A 15,936-nucleotide genomic window follows, 5' to 3' on the forward strand; every position below is an offset into this window, starting at 1 on the left:
ATACAACATCCCATAGTCCACAAATCCTTCAACAAGTTCTTAAAATGTGTTTTGAATATTCTTATTATTATATTTAAAACATAACAATTTTCATAGATTGCATCTTTTGGGACACATAAGCATACGCACCATTATAAAATGCACATTAGCTTTACAATATGATGTAGCCACCCGTTGGTAGGTCTGGGATTGTTTGGTCTAAAATACATCTGATATTTCGGAATCATCTGAGTCTTAAAAGGCAACAATTAAAATAAAATGCAATTGTTCATCTTGCACATCTTCCGGCGCAGACTGAAAACTCATCTCTTTCGACTCCACTTCGAGCGATAGAATTACTAACAAAGAACTGCTAACAGAGCACTTATATACTAATAAAGGACTGGCTTATCTATAGCCAGTTGAGTAGCACTGGAAATGTTTGGCTCTATGAAAACTGATGTACTTATATGATTCTGTTTTCTTCAAGGTTGTATCTTCCTGGTCAAATGTACTTATTGTAAGTCGCTTTGGATAAAACCGTCAGCTAAATGCAATGTAATGTAATGTAATGTTCAAATGGAATTTCATTAAGTACATTTTCTATCATCCTTTAATGTATATTCTCAAAAGTAACCTGGAATTGTTCCAGTCTTAGTAATAGACACTTAAAAACATTTTAATACTATTGTTTGAAATGAATTTAATAATTAATCACATTATTAGTCAATCTCCAAACACATTTCACACGAGCCGTCCGTAGTCTTCACCTAGGCAATTGTTTTTCATTGTGATTGATTAAACCAAATATTTATTGGCCTTTATGGGGTCAGTATGTACACTACAATTTGTCCTTGCTGGAGGTCCTGCCTGGCTGCTTATTTGTTCCTTATTTAGCCTGGTTTTTCCAGTTGTTTTGAATGTTCCCAAAAGTGTGATAGGAAGTAAAGAACTATATTAAGAGAGAGGTGTGTCGAATTAAGAAGAGACTGAAGCGGAGAAACAAAGGAGATTGGGAATACTTAGATCAAGTGAGAGGTGTTGCATCTATCTTAACTCGGTGTGTGAAACTGGCGGACAGTGAGCCTTTGGCCCTGCAGTCGGGAGGGGATGTTGTGATTGGAGAGCTGTTCCCTCTGAATTGTGTGGCTCCTAAGCAGCAGAACACCACGGTAAACCCCAGCTCACACCTAGTGGGTAAGTGTAAGGATACTGATGATATCTTATACAGGCCCCTGTTGATTCTTTTGGTTACAAATCAGACTCTAAAAACAATGATTTGTCCTTGTTCAGGCCTGTTTTAGGTAAAACAACCTCTGTTAAAGGGGCAACTTATGAAAACTATAAAGGTGCTGCTGAAAATCCTTCACTGGTTCAGAGGATCTGCACAGCACAACAAACAGCGTTGTTCTGAAACCACTAAGCAATATTCACAAGAATCTCGGCTAAGACTTTTGCTTTATAAAAATCAAAACCATAAAGCTTAAAAAGATGGGGAACAATGAGCAAAAGAAGACTAGATAATGCAATTCCTGAAGAAATTGCTAGTGGGAATGCTTTATGCTTTAAATCTGACGCTAAACTGCTATGCTGAAATGTAATGTGTAAGAAGAAAGTGAAGAATTTAGATTGAAATGATACATGAACACAGGGGCCTTGAATGTGTGATGAGAGAAGAAAATAAAGTAAAAAGGCTTGGAAAAGCAGCAGAATATTTGAACAGCAAACTTGTGAACTAACTTGATGGCGAATGATCTGTCGCCATAGCAACGGCATTTTACGACACCCCATAATACGCTTAGATGCGTTGATGGCTGCATCGTTACCAAACCTGTGAAGTTTTGGGCTGTTTGGAGTATTTTCACTGAAGTTTTTTGAAAACCGTGTTTCAAGGCGAGCATTGTGTTGCCATGGCTACGGCATTTGAAGAAATCCCAAAACTGTCCGGTAGATGTCTTCACGGCTGGACTGTTAGTTCACATGTGAAGTTTGAGAGCTTTTTGAACATGTTCATAGGAGTTATAGTGACATCATGTTTTATGGCGAGGGATGCGTTTCCATGGAAACGGCATATGATGAGATCTCAGATTTGGCGTAGAGCTGTTGAGGCATGGACCGGTGATATACAAGTGAAGATTGGGGGACGATTGGACCGTGTCCATTGGACTTATAGCGACATCATGTTTTATGGCGAGGGATGCGTTTCCATGGAAACGGCATATGTTGAGATCTCAGATTTGGCGTAGAGCTGTTGAGGCATGGACCGGTGATATACAAGTGAAGATTGGGGGACGATTGGACCGTGTCCATTGGACTTATAGCGACATCATGTTTTATGGCGAGGGATGCGTTTCCATGGAAACGGCATATGGTAAGATCTCAGATTTGGCATAGAGCTGTTGAGGCATGGACCGGTGATATACAAGTGAAGATTGGGGGACGATTGGACCGTGTCCATTGGACTTATAGCGACATCATGTTTTATGGCGAGGGATGCGTTTCCATGGAAACGGCATATGGTGAGATCTCAGATTTGGCGTAGAGCTGTTGAGGCATGGACCGGTGATATACGATTGAAGATTGGGGGACGATTGGACCGTGTCCATTGGACTGATAGCGACATCATGTTTTATGGCGTGGGATGCGTTTCCATGGAAACGGCATATGGTGAGATCTCAGAATTGGTGTAGAGCTGTTGAGGCATGGACCGGTGATATACAAGTGAAGATTGGGGGACGATTGGACCGTGTCGATGGGACTTACAGCCACATCGTGTTTCATGGCGAGTGGTCCGTCGCCATGGCAACGGCATTTGATGACACCCCATACTACGCTTAGATGCGTTGATGGCTGCATTGTTACCAAACCTGTGAAGTTCTAGGCTGTTTGGAGTAGTTTCACTGAAGTTATGAGAAAACCGTGTTTCAAGGCGAGCATTGTGTTGCCATGGCAACGGCATTTGAAGAAATCTCAAAACTGTCCTGTAGATGTCTTCACGGCTGGACTGTTTGCACACTGCTATCTGAAGTCTGCTGCTCTGAGCATGTCAGCTGGAGTGATGACATCATGGTGTTCCATTACACAGGTGTTTATAGTTGAGCTAACTGTAGAGATCAAAGGCTTCATTGTTCTGAATGAGAGATAAACCTCTTACATGTGAACGTTTTGTGGAAGAACCATAACAAATATCTTTGAAATTTCAAAACGTGAAGCATGTCAAGGAAGTTGAGTATCTGAAGTGTAATTTTCGTGTAGTTTCGGTTCAATAATGTGGCCTTTTTGGCACCTTTTTTAAAGGTGTGCGTGCGGCTGCTGCCGTGAGGAAATATCTGCCCGAAATTACAATGGGGTTTAATGGAGGAATGTTGAACGTTTTTGTCACTTCATGCCCTCAAAAAGCATTTTTCTTTAATTATTTTTTGCTTAATTATTTGTCATTTTTCAAGCTACGAGATGTTTTCCTACGTTTGTCATGATAAATTATGTCTCAGGAATGTAGGGTTTGGGAATTATGGCAGTTTAAAAAAAATATATGAATGCAAATTTCAAGCTGTCCTCCACTGTGACATCACACACTCTAGTTAATGTTAAAATGTGAAGAAAACCTCTAAAACAAGGTCTGAACAATGTTTAATATCTCTAAAAGTAAGAATCAGATTTAAAAGTTGTTTTACACGAATAATGTCAGAAAGATGTGTAACATTTTAAAGTTGAAATGAGGTGTCTGAGTGAAAGTATGAATGAACAGTTAGCAATTGAATTGCATGACGATTTGTTGAAGTCTGAAGATTTTCTCCATTGACTTCAATGTTAAAAATGTGATGTATTATGGGATGTATCTCTGGAATTATGAAAGTTATGAATGAGAAAAGTAATAGCCATCAATTCCCGACCGAGCTGAACGTTGTGATGTTTGATCCGGAGTTTCTGCGATGTTCAATGCGGGAGGAGAAGCGCGGCAAAATACCGGCGGAATAATAATAAACTTTTCGTCCGTAGAAGAACGGTTAGTTGGAATGCTGTTAACAGCATTCCCACTAAATTATTTCTAATCATCCATCCACCTCCTTTTCTGAAAATGATATACTGATCCAAGAAAAACATAAAACAGGTACAGTATATTGGCCATTTAAGGACATACAGTAGGCTTGTCAGGGGAAGTTCTGCTGTGATGGCTTTAGATTAGGGTATTTGGGCATCCATTCAAACAGCATGACTTTGTCAATGATGATTATTTGAAAAAAAGTTACATATAAAATATAGAATAAAATAAATACATCTTGTCAGCGCTGGGCATGCTCTCTCTCTAATAGCAAAGTGACGTATGGTAGAAGGAGGGAAGCGTCTGAAAAACGTTATAAACCAGTGAGAACACACAGTACAGTTTGCCCACTTGGCGACAGTTGATGATGGAGATGTCTCTTATTGGTCTGATCCTGTCTATAGCTTTGTGTGAGCTGAACTCAGTTCTTGTTCTGAATAGTTTTGGGGATGGTGTGAAACAAGCGGCTGGGCTTACAGGGGATAGGACTGCTGCTGTGCTTAGCACTAATGCTTCATCTGTGACATGTAAGCTACAAGGTACCACTCATCAACCTGCATTCTCTATGGACGGTGACTATGTCATTGGGGGTGTTTTCTCCTTTCACTATTACATGCACACAGTAAAGCACAACTACACCACCATGCCCGAACCACTAAGCTGCGCAGGGAGGTTAGTACAGGGAGATTTTGGCTAGAATGTGGGCATGTACAGTATATTGATGTGTATATTGTAAATTTGTGTTGCAATGTAGGCCTACTGTAAAAATAATAATCATTTATAAATATTTTTGTTTTTTACATAATGTGGATTTTTTTTTTCTATTTCATAATATGCAAAAGTTTAACTGATGTATACATACTTAACCATTTGTTGAATGGAGAAAAGTGAAACTTATGATTTATTGGACCATTGCATCAATTCATCAAAGTTATTGTGAATATTGGATATATATCTAATCATGTGTTTGGGTTTTTGACAGATGAAATTCCCATAAAGCCAACAGAGATGCTATTAGTTATTATCCAGACCATATCTTTAAATTTCAGTCATCTTGTAGTCTATCATGTATTATGTTTAAATCTTAAAGTTTTAACATTAACACCGGTCTGTGTGCAGCATCCTCCCCCGTGGACTGCGCTTCTCACGTGCAATGGTCTTCGCCATCGAGCAGATTAACAACAGCACGGAGCTGCTTCCGGGGATCAAGCTTGGTTATGAGATCTATGACTCATGTGACTCGGTGTCCGTGGCGGTGCAAGTTGCATTTCAGCTTTCAGGGGGACTAGACCCGGTGTTTAACACCGGCGACAAATGTTCAAAGTCTGGTATGGTGATGGCCGTTGTTGGTGCGTCTGCATCCACGTCTACCATCAGTATGTTGCGCATCATCGGGCCCTTCAACATACCTCAAGTAAATATTAAGAATGAATTGCAAACTGTTTTTGAGTCCATTACTTGTTTTGCCTCTGTCCCGTTAAATAACAGTTGTTTTCTTTAGGTGAGCCACTTTGCCACGTGTGCATGCCTGTCTGACAAGCAGCAGTACCCGAGTTTCTTCAGAACAATCCCAAGTGATAAATTCCAGGCTGACGCGCTGGCCAAGCTGGTAAAACACTTTGGCTGGACTTGGATAGGTGCTGTCCGGTCGGATTCTGACTATGGCAACAATGGCATGGCGTCTTTCCTGCATGCAGCACGTAAAGAGGGGATCTGTGTGGAATACTCAGAGTCTTTCTCTCGGACCCACCCACGTAGCCGGATCCAGAGAGTAGCTGACGTTATCCGCAGGTTTCTATATCACAGATTCTCCTTTAGTTCCCCGTGCTGACACTGAACTTCTGCAAAGAAAAACCAAAACAAGTTCTTTAAGTGATGGAACATGTTTTTATTACAACAGGAAATGTGGCAATATATCTGTTTATCATCTCTCATGTTTTGTTTTTCTTCATACTTATGATAATATTGTTATAAAAGACAATATTAGTCTTATATTATAACTATTTCTTTATATGTCATTGAACGTCCCTCCAGGTCAACGGCTAAGGTTGTTGTGGCATTTATTTCCCCTGGAGATATGAAGATTTTGCTGGAGGAGCTGTCACGCAAGCCTTCTCCACCTCGCCAGTGGATAGGCAGTGAGTCCTGGGTAACCGACCCAGACATGCTGAGGTTCAGCTTCCTTGCTGGAGCCATCGGATTTGGCATTGAAAAATCTGTCATCCCAGGTCTGAGAGACTTCCTGCTGGATCTCTCTCCCTCTAAAGTGGCTGACTCCCCATTGCTCACCATGTTCTGGGAGGAAGCTTTCAACTGCAGGCTGGTAAAAAGTGAGAAAGTTGTGCCAATTTTAAACATACATGACACTCACGGTAGTGTCTTGATTGTGTTAGTTTTTTTTATTTTCTGTCTAAGTGTAGCTCCCTGAATTGATCAGCCTGTTAAAGACCAAACCCCAGATTTTGACTGAAAGGGATATCTAATATTTGTAATGAAATACATGAGGCGGACATAAGGTGCATCTCGGTGAATGATCTCACATTGTGATGTTCAGGTCATGTTTATTAACAATGCTGTCTAATATATTGTAAATAACATACATGTACATTATTCTACTAAGGCTATTATGCAGTGATTCTAGACTGTTTATTTGTTTAGATGAAAGCTATTTATTCCTCAATGCACAAAAATTTACGGAAAGTCTCCCTTCAAAAATGTCATAAAATAAATGCTGAAAAAAAATCACGCTCTAGAATATGGTTATCCAAAACATATAGTGCAGAGTTAAAATAAATGTAAAAAAAAATACATATATAAATTGTGTAATATATTTGTTGAAAGGTTACAGTCATTGTAAAATAAAGATGAACTTTAAAAAGGAATGTAGTAAATGTATGCTTCATGAAAAGTAATATATACACGGTATTACATTACATGTTACTTGTTAGACGCTTTTATCCAAAGCGACTTACATACGGTATGTGTACATACATAATATAGGTGAGTTAAAGTACAATTATTTAAATGTAGCGGGACAGTATCAAAGTCTTGACTTCGAGAGTTCAGCAGTCTTATTACGTGTTGAATCAAGCTGTGTAGGCCTGTTAGTGTGTTACCGTCTACCAGACAGCAGAGGGCAGAAAGTGTATTTCTAGTGTGATAAGGGTTTCTGATGATCCTGTACAAATGGTTTTAGTCTCCATCATGCATCATTATAACAGGGCAAGTCAGTGTTAAATACAAGGAATACATATTTTGCCTTGTACAATAAGTATTTGTCTGATGACTGATTTGTGTAAATATGAGCTGCTAAAATAAACTAATAACGTAAAAAACAGATAAACATGTCCACAAAACAGTGATTTGAAATGTGATGTAAATCCTGCAATGCTTGTTTGGCAGGTTGAATAACACAATGCAAACATAAGAATGAATGTAATCATCATGGCTAAAAACACCTCCCTCTGTCTCTGTGTTTTTAGGTGAAGCCACAGACAGGAGTGTGTGTGATGGAACTGAAGATATAAAGATGCTCCAGAGCTCATACACGGACACATCTGAACTTCGAATCACTAATATGGTGTACAAGGCTGTCTATGCAATAGCGCATGCCATTCATAATGCAGTGTGTCAGAAAACTGATTCTACTACACAGTGTGATATGTTCACTAAACTAGAGGCCAAAGAGGTCAGTAAAAATAATGATGTTCTTTTTAAACTGCACGTCTATGTTATCAAATGAATGCTCTTTTAACTTTTAAATTATTTATTTTTTCCCCTTCACTGTCTTCCTTTACTTCATTCCTAGGTTCTTAATCAGTTGAAAAAAGTGAATTTTTCCCAAAATGGTTATGATGTGTCATTTGATGCCAACGGGGATCCTGTGGCCACATATGAGCTGGTAAACTGGCAAAGAAATGAGAGTGGCAGCATTGAGTTGGTGACTGTGGGGCAATACGATTCATCACTGCCGGTGGGCCAGGAGTTCCTTATCAACAGGAACCTCACCTGGATGGAGGGTGGCACACAGGTGAGGAGCCCCAAAGCAATAGTTTAACATGCTACATTTTCATATCATATCAAAAGCTATGATGTCTCATACCTCGGTACCTCATTAGCCTCTTAAGCCCCACGGACCGCCGAAGGGGCCGGAATCACAACATCTGCAAGCAAAAGTGTCTGAGGGCTTCTTAAGATTGAATAAACTATGAATGTTTCATATCTATGTAACCGGAAGAAACTCAGCTAACTGAAAAACCTCAAAGCTAACGCTGAGCCTCTGAATTTGCCATGGGCAAAAAAATATTAAGGCCGTTAGCACAGAACTTTAGCTATACCGATCTATATACTAATTGGATCTGCACAAACAACAAACAAGCTTGGAGAACATCCTGAGGTTCCACAGAGTATAGAAATGTAAGGATCATCACTGAGCGATCAGAACTCGTGACAGGGGAAGCAAATACAGACAACACACGAGTAGCTTTAGGTATAGCAAAACACGGAAATATGCTGACTTTAGCTGTTATTCTGATCAAAAGTCGTGTTCAATGGCATTAAAACGAGAAAAACGCGGTTGAAGATGAATCCATAGGCTATAGCAATGTGTCTGTCACTTTGAAAAAAGTATTGATAATCCATAATTCAATTTTTATGCAAAAATCGGAGAAGAAAAATTAGCTGCCAATGGTAGCCACCAGAGGCTAGCGCAGCTTCCGGTTTTTCTACGCGTCACTATCACTCCTTATTTGGTAACCTGTGTGTGTATGTGGAACTTTCCCTCGAATCCATTGGCTCTGATGGTTAGAGAGATGTCAATCATTAAAATCGACAAAGGGGGGCCAGAAATATGGAAAATCCACCCAAATGACCCCAGAACTGTTTTTGTGTTGCTAAATCTCTCTAAAAAGGTCAAATGGCACTTGTTTTGCATCAATCTTGATACAGGGTACTTATTATATGTTGTACTTTGGATTCCTAAAGCTTTTAGTCTACTAACCCATCATCCAAGGGTAGTTTTCACTATAACTATAACTGGCCCCCACAAAAACAAAAAATGTCTCTTTCATACACTCCGCCGCCTGGTATACCCCCGAACTCCGCCAAATGAAATCAAGGAAACGTCAATTTGAACGCCAACACAAGAAAACCACACTAACAGTCCATCTTCAAATCTACAAAGACTATCTCCAGCAGTACAGTAATGCACTCAAAGCAGCCCGGTCTAATTACTACTCACAACTCATTCAGTCTGGCTCCAGCAACCCCAAGCGTCTGTTCTCCACCATCAGCAAACTTCTCAAACCCTGTTACAACGCCACCTCGTCCTTCACCACCGAACAGTGCAACTCCTTCCTTTCGTTTTTCCAAACCAAAATCAGCAACATTTACAGCAATCTGACACCCTCATCAGCACCCCCCACCTCCTCTCCTGGCTCCCCCCCCTTCCCCTCACAGCCCCTGTCTCACTTCTCCCCTGTGACCCCCATGCAACTGTCCCACTTCATGACTGGAATTAACTCCACCTGCACACTTGACCCAATGCCCTCCAAATTTGTTAAAGAGAGCCTCCCTGCCATGTCCCAGCTCATCACCAATATCATTAACTCCTCCCTCAGATCTGAATCAGTTCTCCCCTCTCTCAAACTGGCTGCTGTCACACCCATTCTCAAAAGACCTGGACTCACACCTGACATCATGTCCAACTTCCGGCCCATCTCAAATCTCCCCTTTCTGTCAAAAATACTTGAACGTGTCATTGCCTCACAACTAAAATCCCACCTCAGCTCCAATGACCTCTTTGAGCCATTTCAATCCGGTTTCCGATCAAAACAAAGCACAGAAACAGCTCTTCTGAAAATCACAAACTACCTCCTCCTCTCCTCTGACTCCGGCAACCTGAACATCCTCATCCTCACCGCAGCATTCAACACCATCAACCACACCATCCTGCTGTCCCTCCTCGAATCATCACTCAACATCACTGACACTGCACTCTCCTGGCTGAAATCCTACCTCACCGACAGACATCAGTTTATCAACATCAACAACTGCACCTCCTCCACTGCTCCTCTGTCCCAAGGCGTCCCCCAGGGTTCGGTGCTTGGCCCCCTCCTCTTCATCCTTTACATGCTCTCCCTTGGCAAAATAATTCGTCGCCACAACCTTCAATTTCACTGCTACACTGATGACATCCAACTTTAAATCTCAACAAAAACCATCACCCCCACAACACACTCCACTCTCACCAACTGTCTCTCAGAAATAAAAGCATGGATGCAAACAAACAATCTCCAACTGAACAGTGCAACATCAGACATCATCATCATCGGCCCCCCATCCCGTATCAAAGACATCCAGAATTTCAACTTCACCATTGACAGCCACACTCTATCTCCCCCCGCTCACATCCGCAACCTCGGATTCATTTTCGACAGTCAGCTCAAATTCAACCACCACATAAATCACATCACCAGGACCGCCTTTTTCCACCTCAAAAACATTGCCCGTCTCCGCCCATCACTCTCCTCCTCTGCTGCTGAAATCCTGATTCATGCATTCATCACTTCACGACTCGACTACTGCAATAGCATCCTCTATAGCATACCATCCAACCTCCTCAATAAACTCCAACATATCCAGAACTCTGCTGCCCGCCTCCTCACCCACACCCGCTCCCGAGACCACATCAATCCCATCCTCCAGAACCTTCACTGGCTCCCCGTCCGTCAAAGAATTCACTTCAAAGTCCTCCTCATAACTTACAAAGCCCTCAACAACCAGGCCCCCCCCTACCTCACAGACCTGCTGCACCACCACACCCCTTCCCGCTGCCTCCGCTCATCAGAAGCTCATCAGAACCTCCTATCCATCCCCACCCGCACCAATCACCGGACCTGGGGGGACAGAGCCTTCTCCGTCACTGCCCCCTCCCTCTGGAACTCACTCCCACAACCCATCAGAGACTGCACCGACCTCACCACCTTCAAAAAACTCACAAAAACTCACCTCTTCAATCTGGCTTTTCATGTGTGATTGTTTTTGTATTATTTGACTTTAACTTTAACTATATATTTATTTGTTGTTCCTTTCTTCTCTTTTCTTTCTTTCTTCACTATTATCTGTAAAGCGTCTTTGAGCACCTGTAAAAGCGCTAACAAATTAAATCTATTATTATTATTATTATTATTATTATTATTATTATTATAAGTAAAAAAATAATTTTGGGACGGACACTATCATTTACAGTTTTTTACTATGTTCAATCTGAATTTTCTTTAAAATGAAAAACATCTATATTGATTCTGACTTTTCTACATCCAACTCACAGGTTTATCATTACTTTGAGAAAAAAGATTATAAATGTTCCCCTTTTAGAAGTGTAGTTATATCTCTCACAGGCTCCGCCCCCTACTGGACTCTATGGGTACTACCTTACCCTGCGAGCATTCTCCCACTGAGGCTTCTATAGAGTGGCGAAGATTACGCCCACTTACTTCCGCATCATGGGACCTTATTCCGAAAAAATAATACATTGAAGTCAATGGAGAGAGAAAACTTATCTTTTGATCCCGTTTGAACTGTGCCATGAATTACACATATGTTGTTTGTCAATCTTAAAAAATCATTTCCATGTCAAAAAATTCAACGTTTGTCTTAAAACTGTTGAAATATAAGACTGTGAAAAATACGCAACTAGAAAGACTACAAATCCCAGAGTCGCGTAAGTGCTGTCATAACTGATGTATTCCCTCCAGATAGCTAAAAATACATTTACTTACTGTACTTACTTACTTACTTACTTTAACAAGATGCCTGTGTGCTTTGTACCAGGTTGTTACCACTCGTACCACTCGTCGACGTAGCCGGCCTTGGGCGGGCCTACCTGAATGCGCGCGCATCACACCTTATAAAAAGAGGCCTCGTCTCCTGACTATAATCCTTTTCTCATCAGCAGCGGAAGTGATTCCACGAGAGACAGATGTTTGGAAGAAGAAGAAAGAGTTGTCATACCTCCAGAGAGTCGCCACTGCTAGAGACCCGGGCCTGTCCTTCGTGCCCTGGCTGAAATAGCGGGCGCCGATCCCCACCACCTTTGCGTCGAGTGTTTGGGGGACCAGGATATGGCAGAGGCAGTGCCATTCACGTTCGCCATTCCTTCCGGGTCCGGCGTCCATGGAAGTACACCGCCCAGGGCTGTACTCTCGCTGGATGATGATCATGGCGGCGGGTGTGTGGGCTACTCACTCATTGCTAGAGATGCCCCCGCCTCACCAGGTCAGAGCGATTATTGGGCCGCAAGGCCGAAAAAGTAGCTTGGTCCACGGGCCTTGCCCCAGGCCCGGTACCCCCGGGGACCGGTGCCTTCACATGATATATAGGTTCGACACTACTTTATCACAGGCCGCCGCCGCTGCCCGCCGTGTGATGCCCCTGGGATATCACGCCGCGTGGCCCTTTCCAAAGAGGATCGTGTTTATCTCCTGGGAGCCCCCGTGTTTACGGAAGGGCTCTTTGGATCGATCTCCTTGCTCACCGGATGAGGAGTAATCGCAGCGTGGCTGCTTCTTGCCCATCCCCAGGGGAAGAAACACTGTCCTACACTCCCCGCCCCTGCTGTAAACACCAGTATAGGTTGCCAGCAGGTGGGCGTGTCCACGTGAGTGGAATAAACAGAGTACTGTCAAAGCACTGTGCGGGTTCAAGAGACGCTATTGCCGGCGTGCTGTTGTCAGAAAACACACCTTGGTATAATAGCTCCGATTAATGCATTTCACCGTTGCAATGGGAAATACAGCGTTAATACGTGGGCGCGCGGCCCTCGTGAGGTGGTTTACGTTTGTAAACTCTAGTTCTGGAGTGAGGTGTGTGTGTGTGGAAAAAATGCATTCAGTAAAAACTATTGCATTTATCCCAGAGTAAGAGTCATTTCTCTCCCAAATTTCCCTTTCCCCCATAATGTCCGTTTCAAAGAGACGGCATTGTGATGGCGCGCGCGGCCCGGCCCCCCTCCCCCGAGTGTGGGCCACGGTGCTTTCAAAGACCACAGTAGAGAGAAGAGTCACCGCAGGCGCGCTCCTCTTCCACAGGCTTTCCTGCAGACGAGGGAGCGCAGCGCGAAGGTGAGACGAAGGGAGAGGTGCCGGCACGGAGATCCCGTGCCCGCGCGCCCTCCACCTCTTAGGCCCACTCCGTGTTGCCGGCACTCACGGGGTCGGGCTTCCGTCTTTGCGGATCTGACTGGCGGGGGGAGAAAATCTCTCGGCCCGGGACAAGGGGGCGAATCCCGCCTCCTCCCTGTATAATGCACAGATCACAACGTTTTCTAATAAGAATGAGGTTGATCTTTATCCAAATGTAAGTGTCTTTTGTTTCCACAAAGGCTACACTTACACACAATGTTAACCGTACACATTCCCCATTCGCTGCCCCAGCTGTAGCTCCTGTAAAGGAGGTGGCTAGTGGGCATGCGCAGATGAGAGGGATGAACCGCAGGGAGTGCTATCTAAAGGAGAGCGCTATGCGGGTACAGGGACATTATGGCCGGCGTATTACTGTCAGAGAACACACTACACCGAGAGCAAAGACCCCAATGCAGTTTACCGTAGTGGTAAAGGCTGCATTATGGCGGAGCCCGCACTCACACAAGAGCGCGTGGCGGTGCGTTCAGCGACCTTAGTAAAACACACTACGCCTATAAAGACTCCGATTAATGCTGTTTACCGTAGTGGTGAGAACAACATTAGGGTGGAGTGCGCGCTCACACTAGAGCGCGCGGCGGTGCGTTCAGGGTCCTCAGTAAATAATCAGCCCTTTCTGTGTCAACAAAGTCATGGGCAAATCTTCCCTTCGCGGGAGTTTTGCGGCGGAACGGGTCACCAGAGAGTATCACAGCTTCATAGCTGCGGCCCCACAGCTGAGGGCTTGCCCATTAACACAATGTTCTGGGGAATGGAAGCTCAACTGTGTGCTAACAAGGTGGAGGGACAGCGTCCAACTGTACCACATGTCTGCTGTACCACTGTATCACATGGACCACTGTCTTGTGGGTGTCCCACACCCACCTCTTTTTATGGGCATGCGAGAGGTAAATCTGTCCTCCCAGGAGGAGATGTGTTTCCTCTCAGCAGAGATTCAGGCTCTGGTGCAGAAACAGGCTGTGTCTGTTGTGCACCCTCAGCACAGAGAAAAGGGTCTTTATTCCATGTACTTCCTGGTTCTCAGGAGGACAGGGGAATTCAGACCTATTCTAGATCTCCACGGCCTGAATCGCCACATTTCCTGCAGGAAATTCCGCATGTTAACTATGAAACAGTTACTGGGGCTTGTGCAGCCAGGCGATTGGTTCACCACCATCGAACTGAAAGACGTGTACTTTCATGTAAAAATTGCTCCAGAGCATAGAAAGTGTCTGCGTTTTGCCTTCCAGGGGATAGCCTACGAGTACAACAGGCTGCAACCGATGCGCGCCCACGGCATGAGAGTTTTCTTTTACTAGACGACCTCATAGTCATGGCTGGGTCCCGGGAACAGGCAATGTTTTGCACAGCATGACAATTGATCACACACCTAACCAAATTAGGCTTTGCGATCAATTGAAAAAAGAGGCAGGGTGGAGTCCGCTCCGCCGCCTTGTTGGCCACAGCGGAGAGGCTTTGGTTATGTGCTTCAGAGGTGGTGTTATCTGTGAGAGCCCTCCATATCCCGGGACTGGAGAACAGGGGGGCCGACCTCATGTCGAGGAGCGGCCCCCTGCCAGGCGATTGGACGCTTCACCCGGAGGTGGTGAAGAAGATCTGGGCCCAGTTCGGGAGAGCGGAAGTGGATCTGTTCGCCAGCCGGCGCAACAACCACTGTGCCCTGTGGTTCTCCATGGCCCTGAGCGACGACCCGCCCTTGGGGGTGGACACGTTTGCACACGAGCCATGGCCAAGGAAGTTGCTATACGCCTTTCCACCGCTGCGTCTTATTCTCCCCCTCCTGGGGAGAGAGGGGGGGGGGGGGGTAGGTCAGTTGGCATCTGACCCCCTCCCCGGACGTGATGCGCCTTCCACCACAGCCTGTTACAGGCCAAATTGGAGGGCGCGCTGGGACCTTACAGGGCTGGAGGGCTGCTCTCCTCCTGCCGAGAGGCCAGATTTCTCCTCTGTCACAACCGGGTTAAAGGAGAATGTGGGGCAGCAGCTGCTGACCAGAAAAGCCGGTCAGGGGCAGTAGGGTGGAATGTTGTTGTTGGACGACAGTGCGCGTATACATCGGGGCTCCACCCACTGTACTCATAGAGTCCAGTAGAGGGCGGAGCCTGTGAGAGATATAACGTTGGGTTACATATTGTAACCCTTGTTATATTAGCACAGGCGGAGCCCTCTACTCAGGGCACTGTCTGTCCTATTCCGCTCGCTGAAGAGAGGTGTAGGATCATAGCGCGCATTCAGGTAGGCCCGCCCAAGGCTGGCTACGTCTATAGAAGTCTCAGTGGGAGAATGCTCAGAGGGTAAGGTAGTACCCATAGTGTCCAGTAAAGGGCTCCGCCTGTGCTAATATAACAAGGGTTAAAACACGTAAACCAACGTTATGGTCATTTGTTCTGGAAATGTCATTTTCGAGCTTGAGACCTGAAGAACAGGCTTGGGGGGCTAACAGGTTATTATTCCAATGTTATGAATAATGAGAGTATTTTTAACATGATATTTATGTTTGTTTTTTTAACTAAAGAGAAATTTAAAAGACACAAAGAAAAACATTGTGAAGAAAAAAACATGAATCTATCCTTTTATAATTTTAGCTTCAGAGCACACCTGTCTACATGTGAGTTAATTTGTATATATGTGACAGGTGCCTGTGTCAGTGTGCACTGACAGCTGTCCTTCAGGAACTCGTAAAGTGCTTCAGAAAGGAAAACCCATCTGCTGTTA

Source organism: Notothenia rossii (assembly GCF_949606895.1).
Source record: "Notothenia rossii genome assembly, chromosome: 4".
Taxonomy (NCBI): Eukaryota; Metazoa; Chordata; class Actinopteri; order Perciformes; family Nototheniidae; genus Notothenia; species Notothenia rossii.